Below are 14,636 nucleotides of genomic sequence, written 5' to 3' on the forward strand. Positions count from 1 at the left end.
TCCAACTTTCTCCAAAGTCCAACCATCCCTTTTGCAAAATGGAAGATTATTTGATGTTAGACTAATATTCCTGTGTTTCAGAGAGATTTCTTTTCCTTGCTGGGTGGCTTACTTTTGATCAAGCATGCACAGGAACAGGGTGCACATGAGTTTTACTTCTGGATTAGGAATCATCAAAGTGGTACTGAACAAAGATAATAATCTCTAAATTAATACCTTTAGTAAAAATGTTTGCTAATACAGAAAGGATATTGGTAAAGGGAGAAGACTATTTGGTATGAAAGCAGAAAGGATGGGAGTTCATTAGTGGGGGGATTAATTAGTAGCATACAGAGCAAAATAGGTGGACAATGATCCTGGAAAGACTATGGATGCTTCCAGAAGAGGCTTTGTTTATGCGATCACCATATGTCATTCATGGAATCTTATGGTTGGTCCACACATTGCCATCTTCCATTTGTTTTCTCACTGCTTCTTCCATCTTTTTTTCTTTTTACAAGAAGTACATTAAGTAGGAAAAGATGGAACAGCTGCACAGCACTGTTTGGTTTGTAGCACTAGGAGCCCTCTGTCTGGAAGTGCCAAAGAGGAAGAAATTGTGTTGTTATTTTTGATTCAAGAATCAAGATCTGATTTTATTTTTTCAGTTCCTCTTTCAACATACCTAGCCCCCAAAATATTCTACCTGAAATATGACCTTGTGCTTGTCTGTTACAGAATTAAATTCCCCTTTCCAATCTGCCCCCAAAGGCTAATTGATGGATTTCCTGATTCTCTCTTGAAAGTAATTCTTCACTTAAGTAGCACATCTGCTTTTGGCCTTTCTCTTTGCTTCTCTGATTCCATTTTGCTCCTGCCCAGAAATAGACACTCTCTGTGGTGCAATTGAGACACCAACAGACCCAAAAAGAAAAGAAAATGAGAACTTGATATTTCCCTCAGCAGAATAACTTAGGTTGAGCGTTGGAGAAGTTCCCAATCTCCAGGAATTTCCTGGTCTAAGGAATCTGCCAAACTTAGGCTCTGCCTCACGTTGGCCATAAATATCATCATAATAGCAGAATTCATGGTCACAGAAGGGAAAATGTTTGGATAGGGAAGAACCTCAATGCTCAAGAGTAACTATATTCTTAGATGACCTATTCTAGAAGAAATATGGGATTCAGTTGCATATTGAATGTGCACCCGACATCTGCAACATAAACTGTGCCTTTGGTTGGTGGCATATGCAGTGTTCAAGAGACCAATGAAATCTACACACTGAGTGGTACATTTGCTGAAGCAATTATTAAGTCAGCAGTTGCATAGTGTCAGAAAGAATGTAGGAGCTGGACAATCCCATGCCACACTGTTCCTTGTTAAACACCATACGATGGATCATCTCTTCTAGCCATTAGTGCAGACTAGGGATGTACAAATCTCCTGCATTTGAACTTTAAAAAAAATATGAACTCTGGAATTTTTTGAAAGTTCTAACCAAGAAAGAACTGAAACAAAATTCTCACCCATCTGCATTAGGGATGGGCAAACTCACCTTTGCCCAGATTGCGCACTACTTGTTAGACACCTACCAGCTGCCTGACTTTATTCACCATGTGGAGGGAGACCTTGGATGGTCCATGGGCACACAGCAAATAGCATGTGGTGCCCTGCTACTCCAGGGGCTTCCATTTTGTCCAAAATAGGCTTTCATGTATATCACCATTTTGTGCGAACAGCAGCCATAAATAGGGCTATTTACACACAAAATGGCATTTTACGTAAAATGCTTACCCGCAATTTTCTGCAAAATGGCAGCTCATGGACAAGTGTGGGTGTCTGTAGACTGAGGTCCAGGGGTTGGACAGGCCAAAACCTGCTGTTCTCAACTAGACTCTCGTGACATTCCTAATCTACACCAGCAAAATTGAATAGGTGGAGCTATTCTCAGCATGGAGACGACCATAATGTACCTGCCTGCTATATACCTTTTAAAGATGATGAGCCTGTCAGAAAAAGGGGTGTCAACCCTAGCTCAAAATTAACATGATTGAAAGGCAGTGTTCAAGCCCAGGTATTCAAGCACAAAGTAGATCTGTGGTTCCAGATCTGAATCCCAAACCCAAAGTGGGCAGCAGCTCAGCAGGCGCCCAGAAAATGGACATCTGAATGATTCAAAGTGGGTCAGATGCAGTCTGAATCAGCCACCGACATGGGTTAAGGAGTCTGTGCACAGCCCTAGCACAAGGTACTCAAAGTACTAGGGCTGAATCGGTGAATCTGTCCATTTTAGCTTCTCCCACATTCAAATTGTTTTAATCTCAAATTCTTTTTGTCCCAAACATGGAGAACATTTCGAGTTATGGTAAATTCTTATCAAAACCAAACTGAAATGAAATTCTCATCCATCCTTAGTGCAGACACAGCCTTACTGGGTCCTTCATTTCCATTAAATCTAAATTACATGTTCCAATATAAAGCTCCATCACACAGGGGTTTAACACACTCCCTACCTTTGCTTCTCCACCTGTGTTTTCATTCCTCGGTTTTACTTCCTCTGAGAGAGCAGCAATTCCGAGTTTAAAAAAATATCAGACTTAATGAGGTTGGGTTTTTTTTTGTCATGCGAGGAAGGCCAGAAGGGGCGTAAGGCGTGCGAGAGGCAGACGACGTCATGTGAGGGACCTGAGCGAACTCTGTGAGTACCCAGTAATAAAACGCTTGTCGGATGGAGCTTATACAGCCACAGAGAACAGAAGTGTGTGATGCTAACACTACAGGAGTTTAGATGCAGGGGACAGTGGGCACAATCCTGATCCCCTATGCATATGTGCATGGAAGATGTGAAAAGGACCTAATAGTTCCAAAAGACTCTGGGAAATTCTGGGTCATGGAAAACACACACACACACACACACACACACACACACACACACACACCAATGTATCAATGGCAATGATTACTTAGCATTCCTGGCAAGTGCATTGAATTCCCCTTTACTTTCTTGGGGACACCATAAATGCTTTTAGTCTTTGAAAGGCTGAGAAGGGGTAGGAGAGGAAAGGAGAGGTGGGGGGGAAGAAAGAAAGAAAAACAGCGTGAACACATGTGGCAGGCAGGGGAAATTGCTGCTTTAAAGAAGTGTTTGTCTCTGGTTTGTTTAGTTATCCTCTAGGTAATTTTGCAGCTGACGAAGCCAAGGCAGCTCAGGCTCAGGACCAAACAATATCCTCACTGTTTCGGCAGCCTTTGCTCAGTTCCAGGCTTCTGATGTGGAGGGACGGTATAGAGAAGTCTCATTTATAATGCCCGCTCCCCTCCAAAAGTGTTGCTGCAGAGGACGTCCTGCAATTAAGACGTTGCTTCAGAATGCCACGTCAGCCAGCTGTCACTTAAAATAATGCTCAGGCCTTGGCGCTGGCCTTCAGCCTTCACGGAAGGGTCTTTATTTGGAACTGACTGCTGCACCCATTTCCCCAAGCAGGGTTTTTCCTACTGATTTTCCCAAACGGTTGGCTTGGCATGAATATGTTTAAATCATGACATAGAGACCATGCTGAGGTTAGGGATGGGGGTGGGGGGAGTAATTTGATCAGCGAATTTTGCAGTTTCCAACCAGAACTGAAAATCAGTTATCTTTTGAAATTTGCACTTCTCTGAATTTCACAGTGTTCTCCAATCTAAAAATGCAGATATTAAGGAAAACAATGTTAAAAATATGAATTACATTGAGAAATTGGTTGCAAAAAATGTTTATACTAGACAAGGGATGGCCTGAAAGGGGCCAAGAAATATATATTTTAATTAATTAAGTAAGTAAGTAAAATGCAGACAAAATGCTTATGATATAGACTGTCATATTGGCATTGGCCAACTTTGCTCTTACAGCTCAAATGTATAGAGCAAAATTTCTGACCTTGTATGTATGATTTGCTTTAATATTGTTTATTATGCTTGTTGTAACCATAGGTTGAAACAATAAAGCTTTATTACTACTACTATTAAACTCATAAAGTTCAAGACAAGCCCATTGAAATCAGTGGCAGTTTAGCATACTTAATTATGTGTCAATTTATGTTGGAGAAGTGAATCAGTCATAACAAGCCAGACTGACCTCACTTGGCCTACAGTACCTAGTTCTGGGCTCCGCAGCATAAGGATGTCAACAAACTAGAACATGTCCAGAGGAGGATGGCAAAGATGGTGAGGGACCTGGAGACCACCATGTAGAAAGATCGAAGGAGTCGGTTATATTTAGCCTAGAGAAGAGGCGATTAGGAAGCAGAATGGATATGATAACCATCTTCCAATATTTGAAAGGTTTGTTCTCTGTGACTCCAGAGGGGTGGGGGGTGGGACCTGGACCAACAAGTTCAAATTACAACAAGGGTATTTCAACTAGGGATGTCGGAGAAATCAGGGCGTGTGGAGCTTGATGAGCTGTCGTTGGCTTGGGCCCCCTGGACTCAGTTCCATCTTCTGCCAATTTTGTTTTTTTTTGTTTTGTTTCATTTTTTGTTTTTTGCATAAAAAAACACTTGCACAAATTACTGCTGCAAATTGTTGTCTGTAAATTGTGCAAATTTGCATAATTTGGGCAAATTAAAGCCAGAATTTACAGCCAAAAATTGCACAGATTAATCAGATTATGGCCATAATTTGCACATGTTGGGGACCCATAGGGAAACAGTTATTTTAGGGGGGGGAGAAACACTGTGATTAACTTCCTGGGTTTTTTTGGGGGGGGGCTGTGGCTCGGCTCATGAATGCAAGTCAAGCCAGGGGCTCTAGGGAAATCCAACAAGTCCAAAAAAGCTTGGATGGCTCCCTTGATGGCCATCCTTAATTTCAACTAAACATCGGGAAGAATTTCCTGATTGTATGAGCTGTTCAACTGTGGATCAAAGTGCCTTCGAAGGTGGTGGACCCTCTTTCATTAGAGGTTTTCCCACAGAGGCTAGATGGCCATTAATCAAATAGCAGTAGATTTCATGCAATAGGGTTGGACTTGATGACCTTTGAGATCCTTTCCAACCCTATGAGTCTATACAGTGCAGAAGTTTATAGTCTGGAAAAAATGACCAGAGAGTCCTTGCTGCCTCTAAAAATTAGTATGGGAATATACTCCATTATCTTTAATTAAAAGTTATGTATAAATATTCCCTGGGACTTCTTCAGTGTAAAGATGAAGAAAATATTTCATCTTTACTATTTACCTTCCATTTTGATAGTGCCCATTACTGATAAAAGTATGGCTCATCCCTTGTAATGTAAAGATATTGTGCACTATTCACCATTTGCACAGATTCTATGGTATATAAATAACGTAAAAAGCGTTCATCTAATGCTTTGTGAAGCATTCCTAACACTAGAGAATGCAACATTATAAATAACATGCTCAATATTTATAAGAAGTCAGATGTCACATTTTTCCTGTTTACTTTTCGGTTGAATTGCTTGCTCATGAAAAATGGGAGATGGACCGCGATGGCTAGACACAACCATTGTACGAGGAGAAGGCACTGTACAAACTGTCCCAGAAACCCTTGCCAAGTGCCAAGCCGCATCACTTCTGATCTGTGCCCCATGCCGCCACCCTCTGCCGCCAAAAATCATTGGTCCTTTCGGCTGCACAGGAAACGTTAACTTCGACACTAGGAAATGCTGTTTCTGGCATGTGCACAGAAACTAGAATGGAAGTCCACCATGGCCTTGTGCCAGAATGAATACAATGTGGGGAGTTCTTTGTTGAATGATATTCTGGGGCCTCATACATCACGGACACATCAACCATGCTTTCTGCTTTTCCAGTATTCATGCACAGAGAGTAGATTCATATATCTGAAGCTGGAAGATTGTGCAGGTGCCATTGTTGCCATCCTAAACAGAATGCAGGATGTAGAATAAATGCCCCTTCAGAAGACATGCGTGAAGCAATAAGTCTGCAAATGCACAGGTGCCTACATTCACATATAGGAAGTGGCCTTCTCTTCAGTCAGACCATAGGTTCATCTAGCCCAGTATTGTCATTACTGACTGGCAGCAGCTCTCCAGGATTTCAGGCAGGATTCTTTCCTAGCCCTTCCTGGAGATGCTAGGGATTGTGCCCTGAAAGTGGTAAGAAATAGTGGTGTTCAGTGCTACAGTTCTCTTGTGGATGTTGCATGTAACATCTGTATGTCATTCAATGCCTGAGCACTGGTGCTCCTTATCTCTGAAAACTTTACAGCTAGATGGCACCAACTTCATTATGGAACCTGATTATGCATGAAGCAGGATGGGGAGAAATTTGTTCACTCTGCATCTTAAAGTACAGTTACCTAATTTTACATTTTTGGACAAATATGCAAACTGAAACTCAGTTATCCTTTGAAATTTGCACTTCTCCAAATGTTGCAATGGAGTTCGCCAATACAAAGATGCACTGATTAGGGGAAAGTGTAAGCAAAAATAACATGTATTCATGAAAAGAATAATAATTTTTTAAAAAAGAATTATATTGGGGAAATTTCTTTGCAAAAGTGTATAGTAGGCAAAATTGCATACAATAATATATGTATTAGGAGAAATGTGCACAAAAATGTATACGAATTGTCATGCAAACTTTTTCAGAAAACTCCCCCATTAATGTTCAGGATGAGCCAAATTTAAACTTGGCAGAATTATCACAGTTTAGAACAAGCCAAATTTAAGATTGGAAAAAAATGGAAACAGAGGGAAACTGAAATGGACAAATTTGTCCATCCCTATGAAATGGTTGGATGTACAGTAAAACATAGTCCCTACGCTAGACAATATGGAAGCCTTTTGAGAATACAGAAGTTGGTCATTCCTGATGAAGTGTATAAATGTCATTTTTTTCCTGGAAGGGCTCCTGTGTCTTTATCAGCTGCATGAGAGACAGATTTTGAACAGATAGAATCTTCTTCATTGTTGCATCTCCGTGATGAGCAAAGTTTCACCTGTTGGACTTCTGGCTGTCAAGCAGATGTTAAATGTTTAAAGGCTGACGATTTGCTACTCTCTGTAGGATTCTTCCCAGCCTTTTAAGATCAGACACAAACCACCTAATAGCCCCAAAGGCCAGAAATGAAACGAAAAACCGATCAGACAAGCTCATTTCAGTAATACTCAGCTCCCCACATTATCAGTTTACAGATCAGGAAGCTGTCCTCCTCCTCCTCCTCCTCTCAGAATCTGCTTCAAAACACAATCCCCACAAACATGATCTCCAAGTTTAAGATGCTCTCCATAGCAAAACACACACACACACACACACACACACACACACACACACACTTCCTGGCAGGCTTGATCCTCATGTGCTTCAGCTTCTGGAAGACATGCATTTTATATCACTGTTCTGGCTCCTAATTGCCCATCCCAACTCTCTGTCCTGTATGTGATATTCAACCACAAAAATCTCTGCCAATAAAAACATAAGGACAGAAGAGGAGTTTTGATGGATCAGACCAAAGGTCCATCTAGTCCAACATTCTGTTGCAACAGTGGCCAACCAGATGCCTCTAAGGCAGCCCAGAATGAAGCAGATTTTCCCTGTTGCATGTCCCCAGCATCTCACATACCGAGGAATATTATTAACCCTGCACATGGAGCTATCAAATCTACACATGGAGCCATTATTTCTCTATTAAAGCTAATAAGCATTGGTAGGCTTACTCGCTCTACATTCCCCTAATCTTATGGTCTCTCCCTAACTCACTGCCAATCAATTTCACTGGGTGACACTGGCTGCTTTCTCACAGAACAGAAAACTAGGATCCCAGGGAACCCTGGTTTACCTTGAACAGGCTGCATGCTGCATACAGTCCATTCACCCTCACTTAGCTCCTCCTAGTAGCACAAGCAACTAAAACACCCCCAGAAACCAGGAATGCTGGATTGTTGGTACCAAAGAAGCCAGGATTCACAAACCAAGAACAAACCCTGGTTTAGAATTTTGGCTTGTAAAGGGCACAACAAACTCAGAACCCTGATTAGGAGGATGACACAGTAAACAAACAATTTCTGGTTTGTTTAGCTGCTCATACTAGCAGGAGGAGTGGAGCACATGCACCAGCAGCTAGATCTACAAGAATGTTGTGTATGTTCATAAAACAAACATGTCCCATTCACAACCCCAAATGGGAATGCAAGCAGCAGAACATGTTCTCTGAAAATGTCCACAAATTCCTGATTTTCTGCGCATACTCAATTCCACCCCCCATTTTTAAAAATGTGCATTTTTTTAGAGTGCACCTTTTCATGCTTTATGAGGGGAAAGTGTGCATTTTTGATGCAATTTTTAAAAATGTACATTTCCCTCATACAAACGAAATAAAAAAAGAGCTCAAACACAGGAAATGAACCAAGTTGAACTTGATTTTGATGTTTGGAGAATCTGGACTATCACAACCATCACTTGTTTCCTGGCTTACCACTCTGTGCAAACACAGCCACTGAGTCCCACTTTATGCCAGAGCATCACCATTTGTCTGCACATGCTCTAGATAGATTATGGGCATTTTCTTTTCTTTTTTGTTAGAATATATTCTAAAAACTGATAATCATTTGCCCCATGCAACATAAGAACATAAAAAGAGCCTTGCTGGATCAGACCAAGGGTCCATCTTTTTCATCATTCTATTCACACAGTGGCCAACTAGTTGTTGACCAGGAACCCACAAGCAGGACATGAGTGCAACAGCACTCTCCCACCCATGTTCCCCAGCAACTGGTGTACATAGGCTTACTGCCTCTGCTACTGGAGGTAGCAAATAGCTATCAGAACTAGTAGTCATTGATAACCTTCTCCTCCAGGATACTTACTGCTCTTTATAACATTAATCTCTTTTACTGGAATCTAATCCACACCAAACAGGATATTTCACTATGAAAGTGGTATATAAAAGGCAGAAGCCACACTACTGCTTTATAGCGATATTGAAGTGCACTGACAACTGTTGGGGCCCATTGACACCTACCATATACCGCTTTCATACTGATATATCCTGCCTGGTGTGGCTCCTGCCTTTTATATACCACTTTCATAGCGCTTTCATAGTGCAATATCCTGCTTGGTGTAGATTAGCTTGGGTTGAATTAGCTGATTTCACTCCATTCAGCAAAAAGAACTCCATTCAGCAGAAAGAGAGAGTAAATATTTCCAAATCTTACAACGTTTTCAAAATAAAAATAAAAATGCATGGCTCTGGTCCTCAACTGATACAAATTGGCACAAAATGAGTGAGACTCTATTACATAAAGGAATAGGTTCAGTATAGTTTGCAAATGCAGATAATAATAGCTTCTTTTCTGTCCAACTACATATACGATAAGTTATAACTGTCTGACATTTATAAAGCTGCTTTTGGAAGAAATCTGGAACAGAATATGTAATATTCTGGTCAGGGGGAGCTTGCCCAAAATATGGGGTTATTTTAGGTTTAAATAATCCTGCTCTTGTGATGCTTGATGGTCTGTAAGATATTTGGAAGTGCCTATCAATTATAAAACTCCATAGGCAAGTTCTAACCTAATATTGCACAAATCAATAAACACTTTATTGATCCTAATGTATACCTACAACTCTAATCCCAAAGGCACAAATTTAGTTCGAACACATTCACACAATCTTCCAACCAGAGGCTATTTGAGAGTTGATTCTTTTGACCTTTGCTATTTTCTCTCTCTGATAAGGTGACACTTTGCAGTAATCCTTCATGATGGAACCCTGCATGTATCTTGGCGTTGTAAATAGTTCAATATATGTTCCAATCTCAGGTCACTACAAGTTCAGCAAACCTCAGAAATCACATCTGCTCAACTCATGTTGGCCTGCCATCAAAATGTGTATTGAACCATTAATAAGAACGGGACCCATCTGGATGTTCACCTTGGGGTGAAAAGGAACAGCCCCTGGTCAAATGAATCCATTCTTCTTGCATTTGGTTATGTAAGGCAAGACGTCTGCTGCATGGAGCAGCTACTTATGTCTGATTCACACATGCATGTGCATAACTTCCCCATGTTTTATTGTTGGGCAACTCACAGCTGAATTTGAAGAACTTCCCTCCTAGAGCACTCTTCAGACACACACACACACTTAACTATCTGACAATCGGACCCTGTGATTGTCAGATAGTTAAGTCTCTGGATTGGCCTAGTTAGGTATGGGTTTCCCTGGCCCAGCACCACCTCCTGATTTCGGGTACCCTGGGTTGGAGAACACACATTCCAGTTCTCATTCCCATGCCCCCTTACCAAGATCCTTTGAATCACAGAGACAGAAGCATTAGAAATGCCAATCCCTGCCTCAAAGTCGAAGAACCATCCACCTACTACTGAGCATCCCAGAAGCTGTACACAGGTGCATGATCAGACACTGTGATGGAATGTGTCAGAAATTGTCCAGAGGTTCAATGTAATCATAATTATGATTATTCCTATCCAATGGAATTTTAGGATGCTTTTTAAAGGAAGTTTTAACAATGTATACTATGTTTTTAATCAGTTTTTTATGTATTTTATACTTACTGTATAAAATACATTTTATTCCCCGCCTTGATCAAAATGGAGAGGCAGGTAAGAAATATATATATATATATATATATATATATATATATATATATATATATTATCGCTGGTACATGCCTCATTGCCTCGCAATCTGCAACACACATTAGGACAGGCCTGTATGATTTCATAAGATCGAGGGTAACAACTGTGACAAGAAATGACATAAATCTTGGCTTCTTTACTGCAATCCCATCAAAATAACTTTTAAACCTTTCAAAGCTTCAAGGATAAATCATCCAATCACTGCTGGAAACTTTTAGTGAGGTCATAATGCAAATATGGAATAATTAATAACTATATTCAAATAAACTATATCCAAAATTATCTGTTGACTCATTCCACCAAGAAAAATATTCTGTCTTACATTTGAATCATGATCCTGAGTTTTCCGCCAGTGACATACATTTCATTTTTGGGGGGATCTCAACATTATCTGCCAAAAGGGGGAAAATGTTCCTATGTCTCTGATATAAAAACAAGCAAACTGATTTGCACTGTGTTTTAAAGAACCTGTTTTGTTTCTTTCAATATATTCTACAGAAGAACTAATTTTATAGCCTGCTCCAAAAACAGCAAACATGTTTATCTGAATTCTCTAAGCCTCTCTGGGCTGCTTGATATATGACTTTCTTACACTGATATCACTTCTGCATAGGATTAAAAAATGCATGTACAGTAGGCCATATCTACATCATCATGTCAGAAATGAATGCACACATCCACATAATGATGTTCCTTCCTAGGCTTTCTCCCGCCCACCCCTGCCCCATATCTCTGATATAATACCCCAATATATCCCTTCCCGAGAGCTTCACTCCTCCAGTTCCAGCCTCAACCATTCAGAGGTCTCCTGAATCATCAAATGACTCCTTCCTTTCTGCATGCTCCCCTTCATGCCTGAATCTGCCACCAAGAACACCTCTGAGATACCACCTCACTTTTTTTTTTGAAAACTAGATATGTGCACCACCAAGCACATGACTCGGTTTGGACTTCACATCAGCGATTCGGAAAGCAGACTGAGGGCATAGCTAAATGGGGCGAAATCCCAGGGCGATCCCTGGGATCGTCCCTGTGCATGCACATGATGCACAGGGGATTCCGGGAGCAGGGATGGCTGATCCCTCCTTTGCCCTGGGATCTCGCCCTCCCCTTCGAGCCCGCTTTTTCCACGGTCTCAGGATGATTCTGAGACCGCGGAACGTGTGTGCGGGTGTTGCGGTTTGTCCCGGTTCCTCCTGGTTCCTCACAAGGAGCCAGGACCCGCGCATTGGGGGTGGGGTGGGGTGAGCGGGGAAATTAATATATATATTAAAACTCACCTTTTGCGCACAACTGTTCGTGCCCTCTTCTTCTTTAACAAAAAATAAAATAAATGGCGGCTGCGAAGTCCTCTCCCTCCGAGGTCATTACGCGCCACGTGTAAACAGAGGGGGAGATCTCGTGATAAAAATATCACGAGATCTTCACCCCTCCATCGCGCTAGACCAGGTAGGTCTAGCTGAGGCCTGATTCAGCTCAGTCTGCCCCAGAGACCCTCCCAATTAAACTTCTCCCATTGGGGAGAAGACACGGGGCAGGTGAAGATGCCATTTGGCCCCCAGTAGGTGTGTCAAGAGGATGATCCAGTTTCACTGCATGTGGGCCTGTCCCCCATGGAGAAGGCCCACATTCAGCAAAGCCACTGCACCTGTCCTACACCTTCCATTGGCAAGAGGATGCGGGATAGGCAAAGCTGGTGCCATGTCTCCTCCAGCCACCAGCTCAATCCTGGATGCTACCTCTGCCTGGCAGCTTCCTCTGATCATCCAGTGCACAACACAGCTCATCTATGAAGCTTTTCACTGAATCCACCAGTCCTCAGCCCAAACTGAAACAGAACTTAAATACACGCAACTGCATCTTGTTCACATTTGTCTCCGGTTACTTTTGCTTCTCCCGTTCTTCTTATCTCTCCTTGTTTTGTCACTCTTTACATCAGTCTCCCTGCCTCTGTTCTCTTCCACTGTGCCACTGGGCATGTCTACACCCACAGGTGTAGAGGGAGGGAGGTGGGATGATTCTGGACTTACCTGCTTCTGGGATTGTCCCTGGACATCAAAACCGAAGCGCAACGTCCCAGATGGGAAAAGGGATGTCACACCCACCTTTAAAAAGAAAGAAAGAAAGAAAGGATCTGGAGTGCACTTGCACTCTAGCAAAAAAGTAAGTTTAAAAAAGAAAGACCCAGGCCTGCTCCCGCTGATGTCCCTGGACTCCCCCCAGCTCGGCTCCTTCCCTCTACTCACCCCCGCTACTCAAGGGGAGGAGGGAAGAAGCCAGGACAGGCACCCACACTGCCTGCAGTCCTCAGGATCATCCTGAGACCGTGGGAAAAACAGGGGGGAAAGTGGTACCAGAAATCCCGGGGGAATGGAGGGATTGTCCCTGCCTGCTCCCAGGATCCCCTGTGCGTCATGTGGATGCACAGGGATGCTCCAGGGATGATCCCAGTAAAAAGGCATGGTGTAGATATGCCTACTGTCTACATTTAGTTTGTAAGGTCCTTGGAGAACGAGTCTGCCTTTTGCTTATTTTATGGTGTAAAGTCTCATTTACACGGATGGCTCTATACCAGGGGTGGGGAACCCCTTCCAGCCCAAGGGCCAAATTCAATTTCAGAGAAGCACTCAGGGGCTGCACTCCAGTGGGAGGTGGGGCTAAAGGCAAAAGGGGTGGGGTGAAAATACAAAAAAAATGTATGATCATATTGTAGTGTAAAGCTTTTACTGCTAGTAACTAAGCCTTAGGCTTTCCAGCCTTTTAGACAGGGGGAGAAGCTATGAAAAAGATGGATACCACCGAATGATCTGTGGTTGGGGGAAGGGGCCAGAAAAAGGGGCTGGGGCTGGGAGAAGAGGCGGGACCATCTGGGGGACCATCTGAGTTTGAGGTTCCACACCCCTTGCTCTACAAATAAATCTGAACTAATATTGGGGGAACTTTTCATGAAGATTTTCAGGATGGTCAAAACCCCTAACTCTTTGAGTGATTGACGAAGGTGCCTTGAACTGGGTAAAGCTATTTGTCAGTCTAGTCCACTGTCTATTCAAAATGGCAGTGGTTCTCCAGGGTCTCTGGCAAAGGTCTTTCCCACCACTTTCTGCCTGATCCTTTTCACTGGAGATGGCAGGGCACCAACTGGACATAGGGCCTTCTGAATACAAAACAGGTGCTCTATCACTGAGCTATGGTCCCTCCCTAACGTGAATGCTTCAAAAGGGGTTGAAAGGGTTCATCTTGCCTTTGAATTATCTTTCTTTCACCTCAGACACATCAGAAACTAGCCAAATCTGATTGGCTATGCAGTATTTTGGTATTATCTTGTTCACTCTGTGATCCCTGATTGGCTGGGATCATGCATCTAAAGATGAACAATCTCCTAATTTAGGGTGTTCTTTCAGGAAAAGATTTTACCACCACCACTTCTGAAAGAACAAAAACTGAAAGAGGGGTATATTTGACATAGTCCTAAAAATACATAATATTGAAGTTTGATAGAGCCAGTTCTGCCATTTTTTCCATCATGCCCCATTCCATCAATTTTTCCATATGGCTCTCACCTGAAACAGCTTCAGTTGCTTTCCACCCCTATTCAAATTATGTCCCAAATCAATGATTTCCATTTCCATGATTTCCATGCCATGCTTCTGTTTGCGAAACCCAAATGGTTTTTTTTCACACTGGTGGTTCATATCCAGCCCCTCATCTGCTGTCATTTAATTGATATACCCAACTTTAATTTGTTTCAGCAATTTTGGCTTAATTTAATCCTCAACGACTTTGATTAAAGCTAAAACAGACTCTTCAATCCCAGTGCCAGGACATATGTAGCATACACTTAAACGAACACAACTTACATAAACACGTTACATAAATCCACCCTTGCAAGTACCAGAAGGCAATGTGAAATTTTACTTAATATAATTATGATTTACAAATTCGTGAAGATGCAGGTGCGAAGCATTTAGACCCACTGCACATCTGACTGTCTGAAGAATCCAGACAATAATAATCTCTGAATATCTGACTATTAGAAT

This window comes from Elgaria multicarinata, chromosome 1, assembly GCF_023053635.1.
Source record: "Elgaria multicarinata webbii isolate HBS135686 ecotype San Diego chromosome 1, rElgMul1.1.pri, whole genome shotgun sequence".
NCBI lineage: Eukaryota > Metazoa > Chordata > Lepidosauria > Squamata > Anguidae > Elgaria > Elgaria multicarinata.